The sequence below is a fragment of the Seriola lalandi genome, unplaced genomic scaffold (assembly GCF_002814215.2).
Source record: "Seriola lalandi dorsalis isolate HSWRI2012SDOR001 ecotype SW California unplaced genomic scaffold, Sedor1 jcf7180002054689, whole genome shotgun sequence".
Taxonomy (NCBI): Eukaryota; Metazoa; Chordata; class Actinopteri; order Carangiformes; family Carangidae; genus Seriola; species Seriola lalandi.
In genome coordinates this window covers 1097522-1124528 of record NW_019525242.1, presented here as the reverse complement: position 1 = coordinate 1124528, position 27007 = coordinate 1097522, and the positions used below count along the sequence as shown (strand labels likewise).

Below are 27007 nucleotides of genomic sequence, written 5' to 3'. Positions count from 1 at the left end.
TCATGAGATTGGATATACAGGGTATAATGCTCTACTTTTGAAACAACCCCTCGCTCACAATGCTGCCGCATGGATTTCAAATCCAATTACTGCAGCAGCAGATCACAGGACTGCTGAATTTGAAATAACCCTGTGCATAAAAAGTGGAGTTGATGCACTGGAGCTATACACCTTAGAACAAAGATAGACCGTGCATCCACTTCAAATACCTTTTGCTCCCTTTAATGATTCTTAAAGAGTTAATACCACACATTTCTATGTTGTTTGACTCTTCGGCAGTGAAACACCCACCATCCCACTTTCCACAGAGGAATTTAAGGAAACACTTTGAAGGACTTAAAAGAAATACTTTTAAGTCATGGGGGGAAAAAAAGTATATACACTTAAGGATCTAAGCAATATAGAAACACAGTAAACAGTAAAGTGTGCTCCTTCTACAAAGACACAAATGTGAGGCAGAAATAGAAGCTGCATGCTCGATAGAATTGAAGCCATAAAAACTTTAAGTGTTGTGCTGTGCCACGGAAGTCGCAGTAGCTGATAGCAGTGTGGATATTGGCAGTTACGGGTCTCGTTTTCTCAGTTTAATTCCAAAAAAACATTTTCTTATCATCTCTGTTTAAGGAGTATAGGGGGTAAAAAAAAAATGCAATTCTCTGCTTGTGCACATTTCTACATTAATCATTGCAGTGATGATCTCTGCTGGCAGCCGTGCTGATGAGCTGCAACAATGATGGATATGTAGATCTGTCTTTAGCTCTGCTCTTAATGCACCGCCCCATCTTACCAGATGGAAATGGATAGATCTGGTGTGCTGGAGATGAGTATTTTGTGGGAAAAAAGGAGCCCCGATTATGGACTCAGAATGGGATTGGAAATAACAGTGTGACGCAGAGGTAGCTCAAACAAGCTGCAACTGGAAAATGCACTCTCGTGTCTGTTTTCTACATTGGAATTAATGAGCAGGATGGAGATGCAGTGAATTTGTAATATCTGTAGCTAGGGTGCTGACTATACACTAAAACACGTCGAAAGCGATCAACGAGACGGGTTGTGCTCGCAGTTAAAATCAGCCGGCTTTCACATTATACAGAGGAGACAGCGTCTCTAATGCTCTTCTGAGAAAGCATATTTTACACTGTGAAACACAAGTTGACAAAAAGAACAGTGATTTTGGGAGAAAGAGGATGCAGCACAGGGTTTCTCTACATCCATATATCTGCGGCAGTAAATTAGCATGGCCACAAGTGCAAGGAGCCTTTAAAATTTATAAATAAGATTTTTAAATTTACATGCCTAATATAGCATACCCAATATCTGGGTATTCGCCTGCTTCAGGGGTTTGTTCCAGGAATACACAGTTAGAGGCAAAAGGTAAATTATTGAACCGCAGGATCTCATCTTACAATGAGGAAATTATATTTTACAATGGTGAAACACAGTGTCAAAGTATTAATGACAAACTGTTCTTGTTTCGTGATGACTTTTTGTTGTCGAAAGGAAAAATTGTCTTACACCTAATGGCCTCCATGTGGAAAGGAGCAGGGAAACTTCAGATCAGTATGGGATTCTGTGTGTCTTGTTCAAAGACACTTTAAAAAAGTAATAAAGCCAACTTAGTTTCCTAAAATGATGTTTATATGCTACTAATCTGGAACAGCAAATATGTTCAGAATGACACATTGTGGCACCTGGTGTATGGATATATCTTAACCTTTTAGGGTCGCGGAGGGGCTGACATTGGGTGAGGGCAGGGTACGCCCTGTACAGGTCACCAGTCTATCACAGGGCTGACACATAGAGACAAACAACCATTCACACCTATGTGCACATTAGAGTCACCAGTTAACCTGTATGTCTTTGGACTAAGGGAGGAAGCTGTGCTGTGCTTTTGAATGAATGTAACTGCCGACTTGCTACAGGCCTGTTGTGCTGTCACTTAGTATCTGACTGGCTTAGCAGAGGTTTGGAAACATTCAGGGGTTTAAACCGTAGCTGCGTGCTAAACTGGATCTGACTGCTGAGTCAAAATGAGCCGAGGACCAGCTGAAACCATAGCTTCTAAATAAAAGATGGACGTAGCCTCTATGACGTCACCCATGGGTTTCTGAACCGTTGCCATCTTGGCAGCGCCTGACTCCGCCCAACTCCCAGCTAATGGAGAAATAGGCAAAGAGGTACAGCTGTCCCGTACAGCTGTCATGAAGAAATGAAGAAATTAGCCATAGAGACCAAAACTGTTTTTATACCAGGCTCACTTTTGGAGCCAACCTCTAGTGGTCATTAGAGGAACTGCAGCTTTTAGCATTCCTGTGTTGGCTTCATCTTTCAGCCCTGGAGGTTGCTGCTTGGCTGAAACAAAGTTCCAGATAAATTAGGTGTCTGGTGTTGTCAGAGAAGTTCAACATCATGTGGAGCATGCACTGAAGGGACAGTGGAATTATCATTGTTGTCATAGTTTTATCTGTGGTGCTGCAGTGTTACTGGTGTTATTGTAATTTGTATTGTGTTGTGTTCTGCAATATTTTCACTCTTGTTCATATTTCAAGATGTAATTTCAGCTGAGCACTGTAGTTTTTAGTAGGGAATAGTGCAGTTGTTGGGGACTATTTTCATTGGTGGATTATAGACTATTACAAGACTAAGACAGACTCTTTAATCAGTGTACTTTTATTGCCTAAACCTGCGTCATTGTGAAAATGTTTCCCCTGAATGTAATCCAGACAGCAATTAAGTTTCCTTGGAAACAAAAAAGGCAAAACAAATTAGTGTAATATAAATGTAAGATCTAGGAGACAGATTTGTGTAAATAAAATCATGCAAGATAGGAATGCTAATCAAGAAAGAGTGTTACCCATATGATATAATTCAGATGTCCATATTATTTATCATCACTGACACTTTAATCCATCAAATCAAATCATCATTGGAAAATAGTGTCTGCCCTCACTTCATATCTAGAAGTGAAGTCACGCACTGTATCTGCAATGTTATCAAAAGAATGTCTGAAGTTGGTCAGAGGGAGAGAGTATAAATACTGTGACAGCACCTCCGGTGATTTTCCTGTGATATTGATACATTTTTAGCAAACTGTAGACGAGGGAAAGCCATTTGAAGCTGTCTGCCAGCTCCTTTGAGACCAGGGTCTATAATCCTCTGTGAAATATCTAAGCCAGACTTGGGCAGCCATGAAATAAACTTAATTTTCTTGTAAATGCTTTAAACAAGAGGCCTACATTTGCCTGTGCAAAGCACATCTCTCTGGCATCATGGATACAGCGACTGACCTATTTGGATTGTGCTTTGAGAATCAGTCTGTTGAGATTGATTTATAGTTTAATGTGATGTAATATGTCACTCATCCTTGTAGGAAGCTGAGTTTTTGCTTCCTTCAAGACATGAAGATATCGATTATTATCATCATTATGAAGTATTCTACATATTATATTCTATATTTATGTACTGTTCCAGTGGGATCCAAAGCCACTTTTCTCATTCACTTGAATATGAAGGTGGTCAGACTTTTGTGCCCTACTGTTTATATACAGTATACTGTATACTATGTACTGTTGTGCCAAGAAAACCGGTGGATTCATGCTGTCGACCATCTGCCTTATTTGAGTTGCCGTAGCCTTTCTGTCAGCTTGAACAGATCTTCTGACCTCTCTCTTGAACAAGGCTTTTCTGTATGCAGAACTGGTTCTCACTGGATGTTTTTTTGTTTGTTTTTTGTGTCATGATTGGGTAATTGCATGAATATACAGGATACAGGTATTCCTAATACAATGCTCGGTATGTTTTTTTTTTTTACAGCCAGGCATATGCAAAAGCCCTGTGCTTCAGTTTTCAATTTACCAACAATTTAACTAAAAAATATTATGATAAAAGTAACCATGCACAGAGGTGCAGTGAAAGCTGCTCCCTCTTTGTCACATCTCCTTTGTCAGTTGAACTCCCACATATTTATTTGACATATCTATAATATTCACATCATAAATATTAATCTATAACAAAAATACAAAATATATACCATAAAACATATTATACTTAATAACCATTGTGAAGGTGTATGGAACTGATAGTGTTCTATTTCTGCATTAATAAAGTATTCCACCATTTTTGCATATCACTTCAGTTTTGTTTTGTTGTTGTTTTTAAGGATCAAAATGAATGCAGCAGAACCAGAGATACTGCTTTTTTTTTTTCTTTCCACACTTTCTTCTTCCATGTCAAAACCTGGCACCTACATTACCCACAATGCAACTCTGTATGATCGTGGGTGTTGGGAGCTTCAGCCTCGAGCCTCTGGCCTCAAGCAGAGATGAGGAGATTTATTTTTCATTTTCAAACTTATAGTCTTCAGACCCAACCAACGCTGATTCAAGTGAAATCACTTGAGGCAATTTATGCGGCTCCGCACAGCTCCCTCTGCAGTCGCACATGTAACCTTTTTTTTTTTGCTTTTTTCCACATATGCAGTCGTACTCCTCAAAACCTGTCAACTCTGTAAAATTGGTGGAATTGCCCTTTAAGCCAGCTGTTGTCACTCACACACATCATTGCGATCATAAAATAATGATTGGGTCACGACTGAATGTTGCCATGTTGCCATACTGTGGAATAAATAGGGAAATATAAAAATAAGATCATCTTTACTGTGAGTTTAACTTAAAACACAGTATATGTGATCACAGAGAACAGAATGGAAAAATGTGCTTATTGTGGATGTCGTCTCACTTACAGGCCGCCATCAGATCTTTATTTTTCTAGAGTCAATATTATTTCTCATCCCACTTGAAGCCAGTAAAGTTAAATAAAAGCCATGCATCCTTCAGAATATCTTTTCCCTCAAATCATTAGCTTTACAGACAAAGGTCTAATTAGTTGGCAACAGCTTTCTTAATTAAAGTGGTGACAACAGTAATGAATGTCAAAAATGTATAATGCACAGGCAAGGTGTCTCTTCCCTTTCTCCTGATATAACATTAAAACCCATTGTTTATACTGTGCTAAGAGGCCACTAAACGCAGTGTGTATTGCTGCCACTGCGTCTTTTATGATACCTCTGCTTGGAGTCACTGTTCAGAAAACTTTCAAATTCTACACAAAGACTATAAATAAAAAATGATCAGCAAATTATACAATGAAGACATTCTGGGCTTCAGTTTATGTCTCTCATAACCTCCCAGTGTAAGACACTGGCCTTAACAACTATGATGTCTGTCTGATTCAGAGCCAAAATTAACAGAGGTAAAATTTTCCATTTTACAGAACTTATTTAACCCTGTTGATTTGTGCACTCTAATTCCAATCTTGTGTGGAAACAGCAACTTGGCAGCAAAAGTAAAAATGATAAATGGGAATATATGCTCCACTTCTCTTAGTTCCCAGTGGTTTAATTCATAATTTAATATAAAATGTAGGCTATGCACCAATACCGAATTAACAAAAATGTCTCCTAATCATGATGATGCTTGTAACAAATGAAAGGGCTCCTTCACCAATACACGTGTTTAGGACAGGTGCCCAATTACTTGACTAACACACCAAAATATTTGAAATGTTTGAGAGAAGAAATACCACTCTGTAAACTAGCATTATGCTAGCTAACGTACTGGCTTAACCCACACAGTTACCCTGCAGTATTAGCCAACTACAAAGCTAAGCTACATGATGAGCTTCTTTTTAAAAATAAGAGCTAATTGGCTAACAGCTAGCTAATTTATAGCATAGGCTATTTACCTAGATTAATCTGATGTGATAGTCATGTTAAAACTTTGCCATATCTCACATTATATTTAAATTACTTTCATATTAGCTTAGCTGCATAACTTTGCTATTTGTGTCAAAGTTTTGGTTTTGATGAATATTTTTATTTAATATTTTTATTTCCAAATGCTGATGCAGAAATCCTACAAGCACCTGCTTTTCTATACAGGCAAAAAGTCTTCATAACAATCTTTAGCAAGGCATGAAAGTAGCAATTCATAGAAATCTACTTGATGTGTTCTTTAAAATATTAATGTAAATCCAGGCATTATGTGGACTTTATTCACCTTTTCACAGCTGACTTTTTTTTTGTTTGTTTAGTGAATATGGCCATTGTCGTGGAAGGGTAGCCTCTCATGTGGAGCCTGCCTCCCCGATTCTTTCCGGTCGCGTCTTTCCCCTCCTTTTCCATGTATTATTCAAGTTGCGACCAAAGAGCTTTGCCGGCTGAGACCGACTGCTTGTTGACGTCACCAAACTTGTCCAGCAGCTGTAGCGGCGAGCAGAGGAGGAGAGGGAATGAGACTGCTGGATGTGGAGCTCGGACTGTGGAGCGCCGAGGACCGTGGGCTTTTATTTCCTTCTTCTACGGGACTGTTCGGACTTCTTCTTCGCTTCAGAGTAAGTAAGCACTTCTCCTTTCCCCCTTTTTCCTCCTCTTGTCTGTGAGAAGTGAGATTTCTTCCCTGCTGCTCGGAGTTTTAGCTGTCGAGTTTCTCGGCTGCTGCTGGCAACAATCTTTTGTTTATTGCTGCACACTTTCGCTTGTGTGAATATGTTGTCTGCCGTCAGAGCTCGTAGTTGATACTTGTTGTTCCCGTGGACCACTTTTAACGGCATATGTTGTCGGGGAATACGCTACAGTGTGTGTTTCTGAATTAAATTAACTCCTGACCTAACGGGAAACTTTGTTGCGCAAGTCCGTGCAAGGTGGACTCAAAGCTAACATGTCGAGTTTCTCGCTCGGAAATCTTTTCACCTTCTTACTTGTGACTTTTACGTAACAACACAGTGAATATATTTGCGTCTTCTCCTCATTTTGACCCTATTTTCGACGTTTGACTATTTTGTCGCAAAAAAAAAACAAACATTGACTGTCATTTGGCATTAGCATAGACGTTAGATATAGGCTATTGTATCACTGTAGTTAATGATGGAGAAAGGCTTTTTATTGAAAAGCAATTAGAAATATTTACTTCATGCACTGTCTGTGTCTAAATATAAACGAGAATGCACGAATCCGGTTAAATGTGCAATACTTCAAACACATCTATTCTCTTCTGAAAACATAAAACATCTAATGAGGCATTTGCTCTAAAATGTGCTGTGAGTGTGTGTAGCCTCCATACGGATTGTGTGTGTGTGTGTGTGTGTGTGTGTGTGTGTGTGTGTGTGTGTGTGTGTGTGTGTGTGGGATAAGATTTGGGATGTTGAGAGCATCGCCTTTGTTATTTCCTCAGGCAGCACAGGAATACTGAGATGAGTGGCACTCAACCTTCAAAATGAACAAGGATCAATTAAATGGCATGTACCTTTCATCTTCACTTGCCAAATATTCTGCCTACGTAATTGTTTGCAATAGAGAACAAAGGATTGAGCGTGGTGTCTTACCATTGTGTGCTGTGAGGTATTAATAACTTAAGTAATGGATACACCCAATACTTTGAGGATGGATGTGCTAAGCATCTGTCAGAAGAGTACTTCTGGTTTCTGTGTCATAGTTCTCATTTCATGGTTGAGGAGTCACCGTTTTCTGTGGTTGTGAAATCCTTTTTGGGGAAAAAAACCTGTTGGAGTCAGCAGTAATCATTGTTTCACAAATGTACATTTTCAATCTCCAGTCTGCCTCTGCACAGGTTCATGGTGGAACATCCATAAAGCTAAGCTGTGGGTTTTTTTGGTTTTTTTTCAGCCACTGGTGGCAGTAATTGAATAGCTGCTCTCCAAGTGGCTCATTTTGAATACTGTGGAAATCAGCATAAATTAGCCTGTGGGCTTCCACAAATTGCAATTCAGGAGAGTTTTCAGGTTGCTAGTCTGCCTGTACTGAAACAAAGCGATCATAGAGATCTGATTTTTAAGGAGAGTTACATAAAGGTCATGCAGTATAAATTAAAATGATAAAGTCTTTTTAAACCTGAACAGTCTGGGCACCCAGTGTGTTGCCACCCTTTGCTTAATTGAGTTGGATCAGCTTTTGCCCACCACAAAGTATCGAGTGGAAGTAGAGTGGTAGAGAGTGGTTGAAAGATGCAGTGTGATATTGTCTTTTGTAAACAAGATTGCTGCCACTTGTGTTCATATGCCATCAATTCAGGTGACACATAGTGCCCAACTCCTAACAATGGGAACTGCAGATGATGCTGCAAAGTTGCAAATGTACAAACAATAACAACAACAAAAAAATGTTTTTAGTTCACATTTAGTTGAGAATATAATAAACACAGGCAATACAGATTTAACACAACATGTCTCTATGGAAAAAAAAACATACCAGTGGAGAACATGCAAAAGAGAAAGGACACATTTTTAGTCCATCTCTGGTCCCTGTGGTGTGAAATGATTGTTAACCCTCAGCTATTATTCCTCATGTTTATCTCTCTTTATTTACAGGCATTTGGCAAGTCAAGACACGTCTGAGCTTGACACGTCATATATTGTTCAAAGAGGAAAACATCCATGGTTTCAAAGCCAGGATGCTCATCAGTGCAATCATTTGTCATGTCGGTGGACAATTCTTTTTCATAGAATCAATCCAACATTTTTCTCATGAAATATTTTCTAAAACCATAGTTTTAAATTCTTTAGATTGTTTTTGTCTTATGTCCAACACATGGTAAAAGTCTGTGTATGAATATTTTGATGCCCTCTCTGTTTTATTTTTTATCTCACTGCTGTTGTTGTTCTTTTGGACTGTATGCTTTGGCTGATGTACACAGGAAGTATGGACTCTTGGAGTTTTTTTTTAGCTGTGTCTCTATGTTTTGATCAAACATTGGAAGGTATCTAAATTGATTATTATGATGCAAGATGTGACGCTATATGGAGCATATGTTATGTCATTTCTAATCAGATTCATGGAGTGTATCCTCGGTGGACACCAGAGCTGGAACTGCAGACAGTAAGAGAGTGAGTCCTGATTCCTGTAGTATTGGTTGTGACTCGTGTGGGTTACGATGCAAATAACATGCAGCAGGGTTTAGCGGGTTAAATTTTGTTACTTCATTTCACACTGGCAAGCATGTAGTCAGACACTGGCTCCAAGTTACTTGCAGCAGAATTTCAGTGAGGAAATTGGTTGGTGGAGATGGGGAGCACAATCAGTCACCCGCTGAGCCGAGTCAGACTTATCCTGACACGTCTTGTTACCAGTGTAGGTCCTATGTGACAGCTTAAACTGTGTGACATAGTGCCTCTGCTTGTTTTTGTCCCGAAGCCTAATAAACCCAGTATTTAGAGGAGAAATTATGAGTTTAAATGTAATCTGCATCTGTTTTGATGATTGATACATTGTTTCAGCCATTTTTCAAACTAGAATGGAAAAATCATGTAAAATCTGCCTCTGAAATTGACTTGCTGCTTTTCTTTTTCATTCATCATTGTGCACTGAATATCTTTGGGGTTTTGGATTGTTGGTTGACCAAAAAAAATACTCTTAAAGACATCACCTGTCACTATTTCTAACAATTATTCACTCAATAAAATAATAAAAAAATCAGCAGAGTAAACAAAATTGAAAATGAGTCATTAGTAACCCAGTTACATTAGTAATATTCAAGTATAACTTTCTTCAGACACTGACTGCGCTCACTTTTCCAGGCGAGGCTGGGGGGCCTCCACTGTAAAATGCTCTGTGTGGTTCACACACACCTGAATGACTTTTGCGTTTCTTAAAGGCAGTGAAGACAAATGTGACGTATTATTTGGCACTGTGTTTGTTTGGTTTGCAAGGTGAAGAAATTAGGACGTTTTTTTCGGTTGACATGGAAGAATTCACGTTTTGCTTTAAATAGCCTCTGCTATGCATGTTTGATTTGTGGAGTAATTGTTTAACATAGTAGGAATGAAGCTGCCTCTAACCTACAGGTGTAGGCTGACCCCAGTGTGTCAGAGTGCAGCATATCTGAGACAGTTTGATCAGAATATAATGATTCTGATTGGTGTTCACATATTGCTTTAACATTTCTGAGAAATGGCCACATCTGTGCACATTAGATAGGTAGTGTGTGTTGCTACTGTAATGTTGACAGCTCTCATGTTTACCACTCACTGCCCGCCTTCAGAAGGTCCAGCAGACACTTCATCTATCAGTGCAAGATCACACAGTGACTGATAACATCATTAAACTCAGCCCTTGCTCCCCATTGCTCACTGTCACCAAAAACTCCATTACGACAAGTTCATCTTTTCACCTGGAGCTGTTTGTTGTCAGATCATTGGAAAGCTGAAGTGACTTCAGCCTCATCCACAATCAGAAACATTAACAGCTTTTCATCCACTATCACTGCCGCAGCTCTTTCCCTCTGGAATCAAAATTGAGCAGAAAGATTAGAGAGCTTCTTATTACCGGCTCAGTTTTTTCATCCTCATCACGTCTACGTCAAAAGAAGATCCAACTCATAGGCTAAAACCACAGCAGTGACTTGCCAAAGTCAAGATAATTGATATTTTGATCTCGCTGGGTTAAGGTGTTGACGGTTACAAATGTCAAAGCCTTCAGTCTCACCATCTGTGTGATTGAATTAATACCCTCAGCAGTTATCATACATCTCAATTAATCACAGGCTTTCACAAATGAGACAGCTGAGGGAGCCCTGGGTCTGTTCATGCTACTGCCTGTTCCATACTCATGTCCTCTTTCTTTTGTCTCATTTTTTTTCTTGGATGAGACCGTATTGTTTTGTTAAATTGAGCCTCCTTTCCAGTGCTAATGGATCTTCTTTTGTTTTTAATATGATGTGCCACTCTGGAGGAATATTAAGACGCACAAAGAGAAAAAAATAAATTAGCTAAAGTGTCAGGCACTTAAAAGAAAGGTATTTTTTTTAAATTCATTGCTTTGATGTTTGAGCTGAAAATAACACTTTTATGCCATTTTCTGCTGCATAAATTGTTTTCAAGGATCCACACAGCTAATGCAAAGAGGTAGTGTATGAGGGTGGAAACATTACTGGAAAGTTGTTTTAATTCAATCAAACAGACAAGATTTTTAAATTGTTTCAATTTGCTTTGTCTATTTATTTATTTAATAGTAAACTGAATAGCATTGTGTTTTTGGACCAAATGAAGTAAAATGTTTAAAACAGAGTATAGTCTGTACTTGGTATAGTTTTTTTTAGATGTGTCTATCACTGACTTGGGCTGCCAGTTCCCAATCGACCAGTCCAAATCTTAGTCATGGACACGATTGTATTAGACAAAGTGCAGCCCCGGGGTGGCACTACTAAAGGTGACAGTGCTTCTGGATGGTCTATTGAAACATTTTGTTTTTATATGTGACACTATAAACATAGTTGGGTTTGCCTGGATCCTGACCACTTTCCTTTAAATCAATAAAAGGTGTAATAGAATCATGTCTAATAACAGGAAGTGGTACTACATAAAAAAAAAAGCAAACTTAAAACCAAAGACAGAATAAAAAAAAAAGCCTGCATCATGGACATTTTCTTGGACAGACTGTTACAGCAGTTGGACTTTCCTCCTTAAAAAGCCAGAAGAGTCAAGGGTAAATAAATCTGCCAAATAAGTGAACGAAACAAGGTGCTGGTCCTAATGAAAACTTTCAGTGTGATAAATGAACCATCTTATTGGCCTCGCTCCTTGGATGCCACATTATGGACCAGAATAGAAATGGGCTTTTCCGGAAAATGCTTCTCACAGTTGTGGGCCTTAAGGTGTCTATACAAGATCAGCATTTAGTGCCTCAGTCTGTGCAGTCTGACAGCTTGCTGTGCAGCGTTTCTCCCAAGGCTGCAATATGTTTTTCGTTTGACGATCTGATGAAGTTTAAAAAAAAAAAAAAAAAAAAAAACCCAGGATGAATATATGGATTTTTTAACTTATGCAGTCTAAAGCTTCAGTCTCATTGGTAGTTCTTTGAAAGGTCAGCTTAAAATATGGTCAAAGTTGAAATGTGCTGCGGGGCAAACTGACTTTTCAAGGGTAGTGCTGACATTAGGAATATGCAATAGAAAAACAACAGCTCAGTCAGTGCACACCTAGTTTGTCATTGATAATGTGTCAAAGCCTTCATGTATGATTGATGAATAACATCTTCTGGTTTTTCCATTGCTTTTAACAAAGCTGTGTATTTGAAACCTTACTGCCAGAATGACCCTCTAATGTCAGACAGATATAATCAGATTATCTATGTATGCTTATATAACCCACAGCATCTTGTAACCTAATGATCGTAATATATTTAAGTAATAATAGGGTCTACATAAAGATACAGAGGCAATCATCATGCAAGACGTTTGAACATGGCTTCTGTGGAAGCTTGGCTTGTTGCCAAACCCTCAGGATTTTACTGTTATTCCCAGTGATGTAGTAGAGCTTTTATGAACTATGCTCAGTGACACAAGAAATCACTTTTTTTTTTTTTTGGTGTTCTCTGCCAGTGGAGGAGAAAGCCTGGTGAACGACATCATTCTGAGGCCTCACAAGAATAACCAGAAATCATATGTAAAGCCATTTCCAGCTCAGTCTCTGCGCGAGTCATGTCGGCGCCCGTAAACACCCGAGTTGGAAAGTACGTGTTATATACAGCAACGTCAGCAGGAATAAAGCTCATTGAGTTGGAATAGCTATATTGCCTTTTGGTTTTTTTTTTATAATAGATTTGTATAGCACTCTTGCCTGCAGAGTGGATTCCACTTGAACAATATGTGCTATTAATGTTTGGAGAATAAATGTTAATATTGTCCAATATTAGCTTATAGTCAATACATCCAAATTGGCAAATAGTTATCACCTGCAAAACGCTCTGCTCTCTAGAGAGTCTCTTCAATTTCTTAAAACCAAACTTAAGTGATCCTGATTAAAAATGTTTTTCTCATGCATTAATTAATAAAGCTGTTAATAAACAACAACAGCAAAAGCCCAAACAAACAACGAACGAACATTCGGTTTTCAAACTCTCATAAAGTGATAGTGGCCTCAAAAGCACCATCTCAAGTCTCCACAGTGATGTGTCAGCACTGGAGAAAATGGTCTGGCTGCATCCATCATCATTCTGCTACAGGGGATAGAACATTGCCTGTTAGCATTTTTTTTTTAAAACAATCACAATCATCTGGGGTGCTGCTGAGCCCAGGATGCAGTGATGGTGCCCCGGCAAAATGTCAGAGGGGAAATTGTTTTGGGAGAACATTTGCATGGCGGGAGGTGAGAACTGTCATTAAAATGGCAAAGAAAACCAGTAAAGACATATGTAGACTGTGTGAATCTTGATAAAAAAACTTGTTATTTTCAGCATGGAGGCCCCTAGCTCAGATTTTGTTGTTGTTTCCTGTAGTGAAGGGGATTTTTTTAAAACGGTAACAGGCAGTGGATCCAGAAAGGGAGGAGAATGCCGCTTGAAATAGGCGTTCAGTTTCAGCCTCACAACCACAGGCCACATCCACTGAGTCAGACCACAGTGATACCAACTGATCAATCTCAACGGGATGTGGCTCAAAGCTCTTGAAAATGTGCAAAGAGTTTTTGTCAAAATGTCAAATGTGAAATGTACAGTTGACCAAGATTTCACTTCATTATTTTAATTTAGGATTAATCTGTAAATTGTTTTACTTTTTAATCAACAAGCAGTTTATTTGAAACTGTCAAAAATAAAGACAAATGCTAAATGACTTGTTGGTCAGAAACCAAAGTGATAAAATTTAATGTTAATAGATGTAGACAATGGCATTTCAAACACAATGCTATTGGTCAACTGATCACTGGCGAATCATTTTGCACAACAGAACTGTTGGGAGACAACTAATGTTATTCTTATTATAGATCTGATTATTTTTTTACAATTTCTAAGTTGTTTTTTAAAATTTCATAGAATAATAAATATCCACCACAAGTTCTTATAGCCCAAGATGACGTCTTCACATTCCTTGTTTTGTCTAATCAACACTCAAAAACCCAAATACATTCAGCTTCAAATCCAATGAAACAAAAGAAAGAAACAAAGGTGAATGTTTGTACCTTCTGTTTGAAATCTGGTCTGTTTGCAGATGAATCTGGAAATCAATTAATTGTCTCATTTATTTCACCCTAAACATTTCAGCTCTCAAACAGTGTTTGTTTTGGTGGGATACCTCAAACTTGCATTTGCTTATTTCAAATGCGTCACTTGAAACAAATTTTCAGCAATATTTGTACTGCTCTCTTAAAAAAGATGATGTGAGTCAGTGTAGCAGTAGCTCTCGTGTCTCTTTCCACGCTGACTATCACAATAAAGGCAAAAATGCCCCGAAAAACCCACATAGGTCTATGTGTCTGTTATCTCTAACCATAGCCCTTCAGAGCTCATTTGCTAGAGCAGACAAGAAAAGGTGCATGAATAGGTGCTGTTGTATTCATAACCATCTGCTGCCCATTGGCATTTGGAGGAAATGTCTGACCGTCTGCGGGATAGGTCAGATTGATCTTGTAAGTAAATCACAGCTGAGACGAGGGAAGCCGGTGACGGAGGAAAAGGAGAGCATGAGCGAGCTGATGAGAGGAAAGCTCCCATCAGCCTCATTATGTTATTGCTTTCAAAATGTGACTTTAGAATTCCTCTGATTTGAGGCAAATCACAGCCACTGATTTGATTTAGTGTCGTCTGCAGACACGGCTGTGTGTGCGCCGCTGCGTGCTGCGCTCTGTCTCTCTGTCGCTTATAATTTCTCGTCTGAACCCAGTGTACGACATTTGTAAATCTAAACACCCGGAAAACTTTAAATTAGTCGTAGAGCTTCTGATATTTGACTTTCTTTTCTTCATCCCTTCAGTTTGTCACTTTCCTGTTTATTTCTAAGAAGTGGTCGACCTTTGACACGGGCATGTGTTGGTGTTATTGAAAGCCGGGTCACAGCTGAATGTCACTGAGGATTGCTCGTCATAATTTGGGCTTGGATAAGGTTATACATTTTGATTAATGAAAGTCTCTCTGCAATGTAATTTCCTGATGAATGTGCTTCTGCCTTTGTGAGAGATAAGCTAATGGGATGAGAAACATGGCTTCTCACAATTAGCGCTCATAGCTATCAAAGTTTGATAGTGATGGTGACAAAAATAGACACAGCAGACATGTGGACTGAATGCTAAATCAGTTTGAAGTTTTTTGCGGTCTCTGCCGTTATCATGACAGCGAGCTCTGCACCCATATTTACAGGAGATGACCTGTAATTTTCTGTGGAAATCAAAGCTGTTAAAACTCCCTCTCTATCTGCCTGTTTGTGGTCAAAAATATTTGAAAAGTCCACTTCCACAGGGTGATGCATATTGTTCACTCAGGAGTAAATTTGTATTCCTGCAGCCTTGTGCATGATCAAGACCCCGTGGCAGCTTATTTGACTCATGGCATACCCATAACTGTAGTGCAGAATAAGCTACCCACTCAGACATGAAAGCCTCACTTCACTCTTTCACTTTGCTCAAACATTCAATGAAAAAATAAAATGCACTTCCAAGCAAGGCATTGGAAAGAACTAAAACAGAAGGGCTGCACAAAACATCTGAAGGACGACTGTGAGACATCCACTGAGAACTGAAGACAACATTTCATTGTTACTTTGTATATGGAATATGGAGGCAGGCGGTGATACACAGGATCGAGGAGGACCAAGGCTTACACTATAACATCAATGCTGTACATGATGATCTGACTTCGGCATGTGATCTACATTTCAGAGGAACTCCACAGATTGCGTCATTAAAAGATGCTATATTTAGATATTTCATTTTAAAAGTTCATTCTCCGCTAACCAGCCCATTGTTCAATGCTAAACAGCTAGCCCTCGTTCTGCTCTTTGCCCGATCGCCCTCCCCTATGTGGACAGTAATATCCATCCCATCCACTTGACTCGGGATGGCACCAGGGTGGTACTAAATAAAGGTAGCTATATTACTTAAATATTAAAATTTTAAATGACTCAGACTCATGTTAAAAACTGTCCATCCAATCCCGAAACTTTTCAAGCGGAAGTACAAAGGTTGCTCTGTCTGAAGACCGCATTGCAACACTGCGGCAGGGTCTCACCGCTCACTCCTGAAACTGTCGTCCAGTATAGGAGCGCCGCCAAGCCAGGACAGTGTTTTATCCTTAACTGTATCTTCAATTCAGTCTGACTGGGTCAACATGTGTGGTAATCAGACAATTAGTGAAAAAAAAGCATGAGACTGCTGACTATGTCCAGCTTTCAGAAGTTTAACAAAAGAGTAGCTGTGCTTTAAAGTTTCTCCCACTGCTGCGCTTCTGTTCTCACCTTCATCTGACAAACAGCAGCTTCATTGTTTTCCTTTCCTTTGCTGTGTAGTTGGAAATGTGATAAATTCTGTTGCTGTGTGTGAGCTGCAACGCAAACCAAACGCCTGCTGCTCCTCACATGAAAAGTACAGAGCTTGACCGAGGTATTGGCGCGGCAGGTATAGGCTACTGTTATGGGCGTATAGAGAACGTTGGCTTTTAAGTAGCGAGAATAGCAACAATGGTACGTTTGTAGAAACAAGAAAAAGTTCATTTTTCAAATATCTTGGAAGAAAGATCTATGTATAAACAAATGTAAGGGATTTTATTTGTAGATTTATCTTAAAAATGGGAAAACAGTTTTTTCAAATATCAGTATCTAAAATCCTAGAAAATCTGCCTCAAAAATCCAGTATTGGTCAGGCTGTATTGAAAAGCAATAAAAGCATAGGTGTATTTCTGGAGGGCTTTCAGCTTCATGCATCTAAAACTTGTACAGCTTTCATCACTGAGGTTAGTTACCGTCTACAAACTCTTAATTAATGAAAATAATCTACATTAAAATAGGTGTATTTCCTGCTCTCAATGAACCAGTTTTAAATATTGCGTGGTAGGGATGCAAGAGAAGATGCGGCCACAGGGAGCTGGTTAGATGAAGAGGTGCTGGTGACAAGCACATCATGCAATTTGTGCACAAATTACATTATGTGACATTTTTTGTCTTTATGGAGGAGAATTTGGGCAAATGGCCTGGGCATCCCAACCATTTGGCACAAACAGACCCCTCCATGTACCGCCGTGGCTTCAGTGCTTGTTTAGTCACATTACTGAAAATCACTGTGCACTGCACATGAAGGCTTTGCATTTCATCATACCATCACTGATTGTGTTCAGCAGTTATGGAGCTGACAAGCAGCTTTAGAGCCGATGGCTTTGAGCAAATCAGACGGGGGAGACACGTTAACACTGTTGCCACTGGGGCTCCAATTTGGCTGAGGCATGTCCTCTTGATCCGACACCTCCAAAGAAATCAGTGGCTAACGCCTGTCCAAGGCGTCCACAGTTAATTCAAGAAGTCATCCCGTTGTGAGCAAAAAAACAGACTGCTCTTTATGGCGCTTTTATTTCTTGATGAGTACCATTAATTTCAAGGGGCAGGCCTCAGTGCTTTGCAGCTGGCAGTTTTTAATCCGCTCGGGACAACATGACTGCATTATCCTCCTTCTGGTAATGAATTGGCAGGAGTTATGTGTGTTTTATTGGTATTGTTTAGCACTTTAGTTGGGAGGCTGATTTCTCTGTTCATTCTCTGAGTAGACTGCATATCTAATCCTCACAGGCCTGAATGGCTATTTATGTGTTATAGCTGTTTTGCCAGGGCTGCAGTCTGGAGTAAATACTTAGACTTCTAAAGTGCATTATTTATTCTCTTCTACACTATCAGCCTGGAAGCTTCCACCATAAAAATCATTCACATTAAAACTAATTAGATTTATTTGGGCTCATTACAGTGCCACCCCCCTGTGCAAACACAGTGAGGATTTCAGTCTTGTTCTATCACTGTTGTTTATGCTCCACGCTGACTGCAACACAAACCTTTTTTATCACTTCGACATATAGTTGGTATCATTTAAGTCACTTTCCACATTTATGTAGTTAAAAAAAAATTTAATCACACCATAAAAACGCAAATAATTGTTTTACAAAATCAGTATTATGGAAAGTTTTCCCTTGACTGCAATGAAATAACCAGTGAACAAAAACAGAACTCATTCTGTGTCGGAAGATACTTCCTGAGTTCGGTTTTTCCTCTTCATCCTTGTCAGTTGTACATTTTCAGTCAGAAGAATAAGAATAAAAACCATCAGGATCCATCTACCTGATATTTTTGATGAAATCAATCTTGGTCAGACACTATTTTTCTCATCTGTGCATAATCTGGCATGTACCCCAAGCCAAGAAGCACAAACAAACAAAAAAGTGAGATAATTTCAACACAAATCTGCAGCAGAAATTCAACCTGAGTTGAGAATGAAAGTAGCGATCTCCGTTTTGCTCTCTTTGGCGACACCTATGGATAAGCGGTAATCGCAGGTTTACTTCTGAACCACGCTTCCCAGAATTCCAGATAGTGTCGGCAGTTGACACTTCAGTCATGCCCCCATAGCAATTCAAGCTCACCAAACTTGGCAGCGACAAAGGAATAATGTCCTCTTAGATGATAATTATGACACTTACTATTAACTGAGTAAAATACAATTGTTATAAAAGTAGTATTAGTTGCATGCACTTTCATTTTTTTTATATTGGGATCACTTTTTCTGATCCTTATAAAATATTGATACACTTGATGGTAATGTAAATAACATTTGTTTGCTACATTGTAATGTCACAAGTAGCATTCCTCTAGTTCGCTGAGAGGGTTGCGAGATCAATTTTTTCTAATTGTTAGCTAACATTAGAGACAATAATACTGCTGTCTGTCTGGCAATACAAAAAAGTTTCCTGTGCCGTGCCACCAGACTGCAGAGCGACTTCTTTCCTGCTCAATTCATCCTCCACACTCGACAATAAAACCCTGTGGGTTAGGGAGATAAATGATAACTTAAAGCAGCAGTTGTTGCTAAAGTATGATTAAACTTGCATACCCTGAAAGGCTGGGGTCTTCAGAACTGGTTACTCTACTGTGCTATTATTTTTTATTTACAATTTATTATATTAGTTACATTAGCTGTAGGGTCTGTCTGCGGGTCACGCTGTGCAAATAGCTAACACGTCAATGCAACGTACATTGTCATCAAGCGTAATATCAAATCTATCAAATCATATGTTTTGATTTATACTGTCCTACTTTAGATGATCTGAAATTCCCCCATCAAAAACTGCAGGAAGCAGAGCCTGGGGACCTGGACAGGGTGGAGGTGGAGGTAGAGATAGAGGCAGGGGTAGAGGAGGAAGTGGTGGAGAAGGATCAAGACAGAGTGAGGCAACTCAGAGAGGCTAAAATAAGGGCAAGATAGGTTTGCTTGTCAAAGACTACGCACTATAACGTATGCACTGAGATGGATTTTTTTAACAACAAAGGTGGTGTGTAATTAACAAAAGCCTTGAGCCCAATGCAGTAAATTTTGGCTGTGCCTGGCTCATTAGTATTAGTCTTAGGCTCCTTTCATTACTGATCTGGCAGGAGTCTATTCAGTCATAATTCTTTCATAAGGTCTGTTTAAAGAAAAAAAAAAAAAAAAGGGGAGATGCCTGACTGATTTGAGTTTTCGCCAGACAGTGAGGTCTTTACATAACATCAATTTCCTCCCCTGACAAACACTCTTCATAGTCCTGCACACACACACACAGGTTGCAAAAGATGCCATGACGACCAAGGAGCAGGACAAAATCCTTGAAAAGGTCCTTATTGGTCTGCCTTGGGTTATATTTGATGTGTGGGAACTGAGGAGGGAACACCAGAGGGTACAGGTTTCCCAGGTAATGGACAGCCGAGGTGATGCACCTGTCTCAACTGCCGGTGTAGCTTATCTGTGAAAAGTATCCAGACCTAAATAACCACATAGGCTTCATCCCAAACCGACTGTAAAACACTGCACTCTAACTTTCATTAGTTCGGTTGGTTTACCCTCAGCATTTTAAAAGTTTGTGGTTTATACAGACGGGTGATGTTTACTGGAATTTTGTTTTCCTTTAGGAAGTACTTTAAGTAGAACGTTACATTGCTGCTATCACAATTTTGTTCATACATGCATTATTTATACATTTTTATACTGTATACTCCCAAATGACAGCAGTCAAAGTTGTCAGAATTCACTTATATTTGAACATTGAAAAAATATTGAAATACAACTTTTTATAGAAATATACTGTATATATATATATATGGGTGTGATAGCTCAAACCAAAAATGTTGTACAGTCAATGACGCCTATTCCATCACCCAGGAGAAACCTTCTGCCACAGAGGGTCGGTGCAGCTTACACAACAGACTCTCTCTCCAGCTCTCCGACTCACCCGTGTGTGAAGCAGAATTCAGTTTTTTCCTTGCTGCCAGTAAACGTTTCAGCAGCCAAACAAACAAAGACTGATGACAACGGCCAATGAAAGTTATTAAACCAGTGAAAATCTGAGGAAATGGAAAGTGATTTGACTTTCAGAAGAAGGAAAACATCCAAGATGACCGTGAGCGAGGAAAAACCAGGGTTGCAATCAGCATATATATATATATATATATATATGTACAGTGCATATAATAATGTATGAATCTCAACGTAATGGTGTAGAGACATATGGGTTTGTACAGTTTTGTGCAGATCCAGATAATAATGAAGCTTTGGTAGGAGAAAATGTTTGGTCTTGGAGGAGGTATGCGGTTTACTGAGTTCCGCTCGAGTTTGTTTGTCAAACTCTATCCTGGTGGAAACATCCTTCAGTCCCACACACTTTAAAAATTAAAAAATATGTTCCTTCAGTGCTGGGAAGGGCTCCAACTTCACGAGGCCATAACATTTTTGGTTTGAGCTATCACACCCAAATGAGGACTTAATTGTGGTTCAGATCTTCTAGCAATGCTAGAACATTAACCTCATTTGGATGTAAGAGTGCACACAATCACTTTATGGACTCGTAAAGTCAGAGGCCGGTTCACTGTCTGCGGAAGCTCCAGACTTTACGTTTGAGTTACTCCACCACTTGGAGGGTTCTCTCCCTGGTTTCTAGCTTTAGGGGAAAGTGCATGTTCATGAATGCTGTCTGAATGTTCCTGAGGCGCAGAAACAAGAACATATGAATTGTTAAAGTGGATGGTATTCCCTTTTAACAGTTTACGGACACAACTAATGTTCACTCACCTGTCAATAAAAACGTTACTTCTGCCCCAATTCAGATGGTTATTAAGGGGATAACATACTTACCCCTTTACAGGGTTTACACAGAGCACTGAAAGAAAAAGTGATTTTTAAAAACGCGATCCAAAATGTAGAAGAGGGGAGGGAAAACATTATCTAATGACAAAAGTGTATTTAAATATTTTATTTATGCTGATTGCAACATTGGTTTTTCCTCGCTCACGGTCATCTTGGATGTTTTCCTTCCTCTGAAAGTCAAATCACTTTCCATTTCCTCAGATTTTCACTGATTTAATAACTTTCATTGGCCGTTATCATCAGTCTTTGTTTGTTTGGCTGCTGAAACGTTTACTGGCAGCAAGGAAAAAACTGAATTCTGCTTCACACACGGGTGAGTCGGAGAGCTGGAGAGAGAGTCTGTTGTGTTAGCTGCACCGACCCTCTGTGGCAGAAGGTTTCTCCTGGGTGATGGAACAGGCGTCATTGACTGTGCGGGTGAGTCGTCCCAGACACCCAGTTCATACAACTGTAAATGCATGGACTTACATGTAAGTTCATCAGTGGGCCGTAGGCTTAATCACCATTGTGTTACCTCTACCTATGGTAATAAATAGTGACCTAACTCAGTTTATTTAAATTAAAATCTTTGAGATTACCACTTTAATGTGGACTGTGCACTTTTTATGTGCTATGTTGTTTAAATCCAAACCTACATGTTTCACTTTTTTTTTTTTTATTATGTCTACTGAAGCTGAAGTGATGGTGTTTGGAGGGACTGTAAAGAGGACCTGTCACTGATTTGGTGGAGTTATGGCAGCAAGCCATGACTCAGTGCAAGACTCCAGTGTCCAGGAGACCATTGATCTGTTATTCAGAGATGAGCAATGAGGCAGTGAGTCAGAAGAGGACAACATGGAGGAAAACTCTGATTACAGCTCCTCAAGTGATGATGAAGATGAAGAGGAATCTGAGGAAAAGCAGCAGGCAAGGGACACAAGAGCCCATTCATCTGACATTTTGTCAACCTTCCAACTCTTCTTCTCTCCAGCCGATGAAAAACCTTACATGACACACACGGAGGGCATGCAACAGTCTGGACAGGAATGGAAGATGTTCAGCTGAGGCTCGTGAATCGACAAAAGCAAAATGCAACAGAGTGCCATAGAAACGGACTGAATTAATCATGACCTACAATAGGGAGCACTTTGGCATTTAACTTGAATAGGAAAGTGACCTGTCTTTACATGAGGCATGTGACCTAAGTGTTCACTGAAGCTTCAGCTCCACTGAGGAGCCTGAGAACAGCTGCGCGGAGCGATAATGAGGCCGTTACCTTCTTTAAATTAATACATGAAAGAAACATAAATGCTGTACTTCCATCATATGTTTTTAAGTGAGGTTTGATTCAAGCTCTTTTACATGTGTCACTGTTACACCCTCTTCCTCTGCAATGGTTTTAATGGCTCCCCAGAGATGCTGGCCTTGTGCCATATTCCACAACACCACTGCTGTCTCCAGCTATAGTGCCTAAGTGATATGGAGGGAGCTGAACTCCACTTTGAGGCCAAGCAAGAGATACTGCAGGAAACTCTTTTTTTTTTGGAGGCGTTTGGAAACACCCTTGTGACTCCTCTCATGCAGATACAAGGCCACCTTCCCCACACACGGGCCACAGCGGCACTTGTCAGGACAGTGCTGAAGTCTGGATCTGGGCCTGATCAATCTGCAGTCCCACAGTCGGTTGACACCCGGGGGGCAGAAGAAAAGGAGATGCAACTTTGGCCAAAAAAAAAAGAAAAAAGAAAAAAAGTACTGCAAAACAAACACAACTGGCTGCAGAACCCTTTATGTAAGACTGATGATTATTGCAGTTTGTTTTTATTTGCAAACCAGTTTAATGTTCTGTTCTACTAATACAGTCAGTGCTGTATTGATTGTGTAGTCTGATTAAAAAAAGGAATGTAGTTATTAATAATGTGGGCTAGGGCTGAATAATCAAAATATTGTTGCAATTGCAACACGGCCAATTGCAATATCCAAATCGCAGGAGCTGCAGTTTTTTTTTTTCTTTTTTCAAATATGGTCAAATGTGTCACAGCAGAACATAAATGAAGCATTGTGGTGCTACAGAGATGCCTCCAGGTCTATAAATCATCTTCTCCAGATGCAAGGGAACATGTTTGTTTGGTACAAGACCCAACAAAAATCACATCGTCACCATTTTTTCTTTATTTTTTTCCAAAATAATCACAATCTGATTTTCTTTGCATATTGTCCAGCCTGAACGTGGGCAGTGCTGATTGGTGGTTTTAATGAAACCCAACATTCAGAAATGCTGTTGTTCCTCACAGTCTATTAAATCATTCAGGCTCTTTTGTTATTTAGTTTTAGGTAACATAAGACCTGCTCCGCACTGAGAAGGGTCAGACTATGAGCAGTATGTGAGGGTTAAACCTGCAGTAACTGGCAACAGAAATAAATTGCAAACATAACACTGGACACTGGACATTCTCACTTTTATAGTGGATATAACTCGTTAGCAAACACTTTCCTTCCACTTGCAGCTGACACTGAGCAACATAAATATTCATTTGGAGTTTTCAGTTCATCTGATGTGTTTAAGTCCAAAGTTCATCTTCCTTTTTCTTGGTGTTGGTCTCCACCGAGGGGACTGTCTGGCTCTTAAGCTGCTAAATGTGTCGCTCTGTCTGTCTGCTGTCTGGTCCTGGACCCATTTTAAACAGCTGCCTTCTGTAGCTGAAAACCACACTGATGAGAGCGGTGAGAATTAGCTAAAAGAGTAAAATTGTCGCATGTGAAACTTAAACAATGAGCTATAGAGTTTGACTGATACACAGCCATTAGATCCATTGTCAATTAAAAAATGTTGATGAAATATTTCCAGACAATTTATACTGTTCTGGACATTTCTGATGACATTTCTGATGTTCTTGCACTTTTGCATTGTATTTTAAAGCTGTAAACGCCATACAATACAACAATATACCATATTATTATTATTATTATTATATCAATACACTCATAAACAACATGAAAATGGGTAGCAACAGTTTGTTCCCTGTAACAAAATAAAACAACATTACCTCTCATTACCCTGTTAGCAGCAGTTTAAGTCTCTAATCATAAATGCAATTCAATATGTAATTTAATAAGAATAAAAGAAAAAATATTAATATTTAAAAAGTAATATTTTGATTAAAAAATAATGTCATGAAGCACAGTAATGCAAAAATAATCCTGATGAACACTTTTATTTATAGAACAAACTAATATGTGTTACTCAACTTTCATGTGTCAGTGCTGCAGACCTCTTTGAATTCCTGTCAGATCTCCAGATTGTTAGAAAACAAGACACCCTGTCAAATTTTCAGAGATGGTTGAAATGCAGATTGTTCATTGTTGTCTCTTGTTAGTTGTTTCTTTGCTCTGTCCAGCTCAACAGCTTGGTTGGTGGTTGCTTGGAAAGCTCGTCTTGCGGTACGGCCAAAAATGAGGCCAGTGAGGAAATCTAGTGTGTAATTGCAGCACTAACAGCAGTCCGGGTTCACTCTTTGTGCCGGAGCTGAGATACAGACCTGGAGGGTGAATCCTCAGAGACTGTTGATGCAAGCTCGGCCAACTGCTGTAGAGTCTCTGTGGCCCTCTGCCACAGCCGCTAACATAATTCTCCAGGAAGAATAATAGGATGAAATTGTAGCTGTATTATATGCAGCGCTTCCCTCACGCTCTCCACTCTAGATGCATGACTTCTCTCTCCCGCTCGACTCTGTACCTGCTCTGACTCCATCTTAGTCAGTACTCAAACTCAAGCTACTGAGTATCTAGTAACTCTTACTAGGAACTTTTTGATAACTCTATCTAGATGACTTGGCCACACAGTAGGAGAAATATTTCACTTACATTTAGATCAGATTGTGCACATCATTGCGTTCCTGATAATTCTACAGCTGGAATTCTTTTAAGAAAAGCTAAGATCATAGGGGGGGAAATTGATATTTACACATCAATACAAACTATTTTCAGCTGGCTCTGAGAAGCTCCAGGTCGCTAACATGTTTACTTTGAGGCACAGTGTGAAAATCTAGAGCTCCATGAAGAGCTGTCTGAAGAGTTCAGCGCTCAAGTCCTAAATTCTATTCTGTTAGGTCGATGTATTCGACTATGATAGAGTCAGTTTGTATTTATGGATGGAGAGAAAGGTGATACTACCTTTATCTTCCACTGCTGTTCAACGTGACTGCTTTTCACCCGTCAGCACTTTCAGCAGCAACACAGGAGAGACGCTCCAGTGCAGTTTCCCCCCAGGATTTTATAACTGGGCTACGACCAGGAGGTTTTTTTCTCTGAATGTATATAATACAGACAAGAGTGTTGATAATGAACAAAAGCAATAAAATGTGAGTTTTAAATGTAAAACATGAGACTCGTGTAGCGGTTTAGCGCAGGGTGGCTGCTCTGCAGGTGTGCTGGACTGGACTGTTACTGGGTGGAGGAGTGAATAATATATTTCTATCAGGAGAGACTAGTAAGAGGAACAAAAGAGAATGAGAAATAGGAATAGACTTTGACCGCAGCAGGAAGTGGATGACCATGGGGAAGCGGTCCATAGGAGTGAGCTGCCTCCAATTAGAGGAAACCTCCCCTGGAGCAAAGACACTGGTGGTGGTGATGAGGATGGGAAAGTCTTCGTAGGAGGGAAACTTCTGATCAGATGGTTTGATTGGTGGTAGTCATGCATCGACAGCTGAGGTGGTGAAGGGGTGGAGGTGGGTCACCAAATCTTCCCGAAGCTGAAATGACAGCAGAGAGGGAGAGTGTGTCAGGTTGTGATTGGATGAAGACGAGAATGAGCTGGTGGAGTTTAGAGACGGCGGGAAACGTGCTTGTGACTTAGAAGATATGACCAAGGAGATTCTTCCTGACTGAACTTTCACTAACATTCATTTCTGACAATCATACACAACACACACACACACACACACACACACATATATATATATATACACATATATATATAAGTTTTCAGTATGTCTCAAACAGAGTGTCTGAAATCTTCCACCTTATCTTTGCAACATTAGAATTGGGCGGACTGGACGGACTGGATTTGACCATTTCTGTAGCTTCACAAATAGCAAGTAGCCCACGTTACTCTCAGAATGGCAGTGAGAAAGTGGGCGGGGCTTCTCTCGTGAGCTCTCTTCTTTTCATTTTTCACATATTAATATCCAGCACTTTGCGTATATATCAGGGCTGAACGATATGCAAAGAAAATCATGTTGAAGTTATTTTGGCAGATATTGCGATACGAGTCACGATTTCAGCTGGATGGCTCAGTTTTGCATTTAAAATATAAAAATGATGATGAGGTGATTTTTGTAGGAACAAACATGTTCCTTTACATCTGGAGAACATGTGATTGACTTTTCATCCTGCCTTGAATCGGCCATTCAGAACAACTATAAACACCTTCAGACGAAGTTAATGACACGTCATATGAACTGGTCTGTTTAGAGCGTGGGTTGTGAATATGAGTGAGGTGTGCTGCTCGCTAACGTCATTTGATTTTTGCATTGACATTACCACTTAACCGCCGTTTGAGAAAATTGTGTCGCATCCAAGTGAAGCTAATTCTGCGCCACACTCTGTTGACTGGACACCACAGCATGACAGCGAATACGCACGGTACATTTCTCATGATTCCGCAGATGAAGAAAGAAATGTTTGGCGGTGGACTGGAGAGGGGGACAACAGAACAGAAAGTTGAAAATAAACTTAAATAGCAGCCAAAACATGATTAGATAACGGAGGTGATAACATATGTCAGGAATATTTTGCCCAAAATAAACTATAATAAACAATTAAGTAAAGTTTTTTTTATTATGGCACCTGGTAGACATTGATTTACCGTTGTGAATTTGAA

At 39.6% G+C, this 27007-nt stretch overlaps 1 protein-coding gene across 3 annotated transcripts in view; it reads left to right on the top strand.

The window, feature by feature from the left end:
- The first annotated feature begins 6251 nt into the window (after positions 1-6251).
- gulp1a (GULP PTB domain containing engulfment adaptor 1a) overlaps positions 6252-27007 on the top strand; it is an 86230-nt gene continuing 65474 nt past the window's right edge. The window contains exon 1 of one of the 3 annotated variants that reach the window (XM_087178466.1): positions 6252-6390. The gene's annotated coding sequence lies outside the window, so the exon portion shown is untranslated. Of the gene's footprint in view, positions 6395-27007 lie in introns of all 3 variants that reach the window. The other 2 variants (XM_023423141.2, XM_087178468.1) reach the window with 2 other exon arrangements.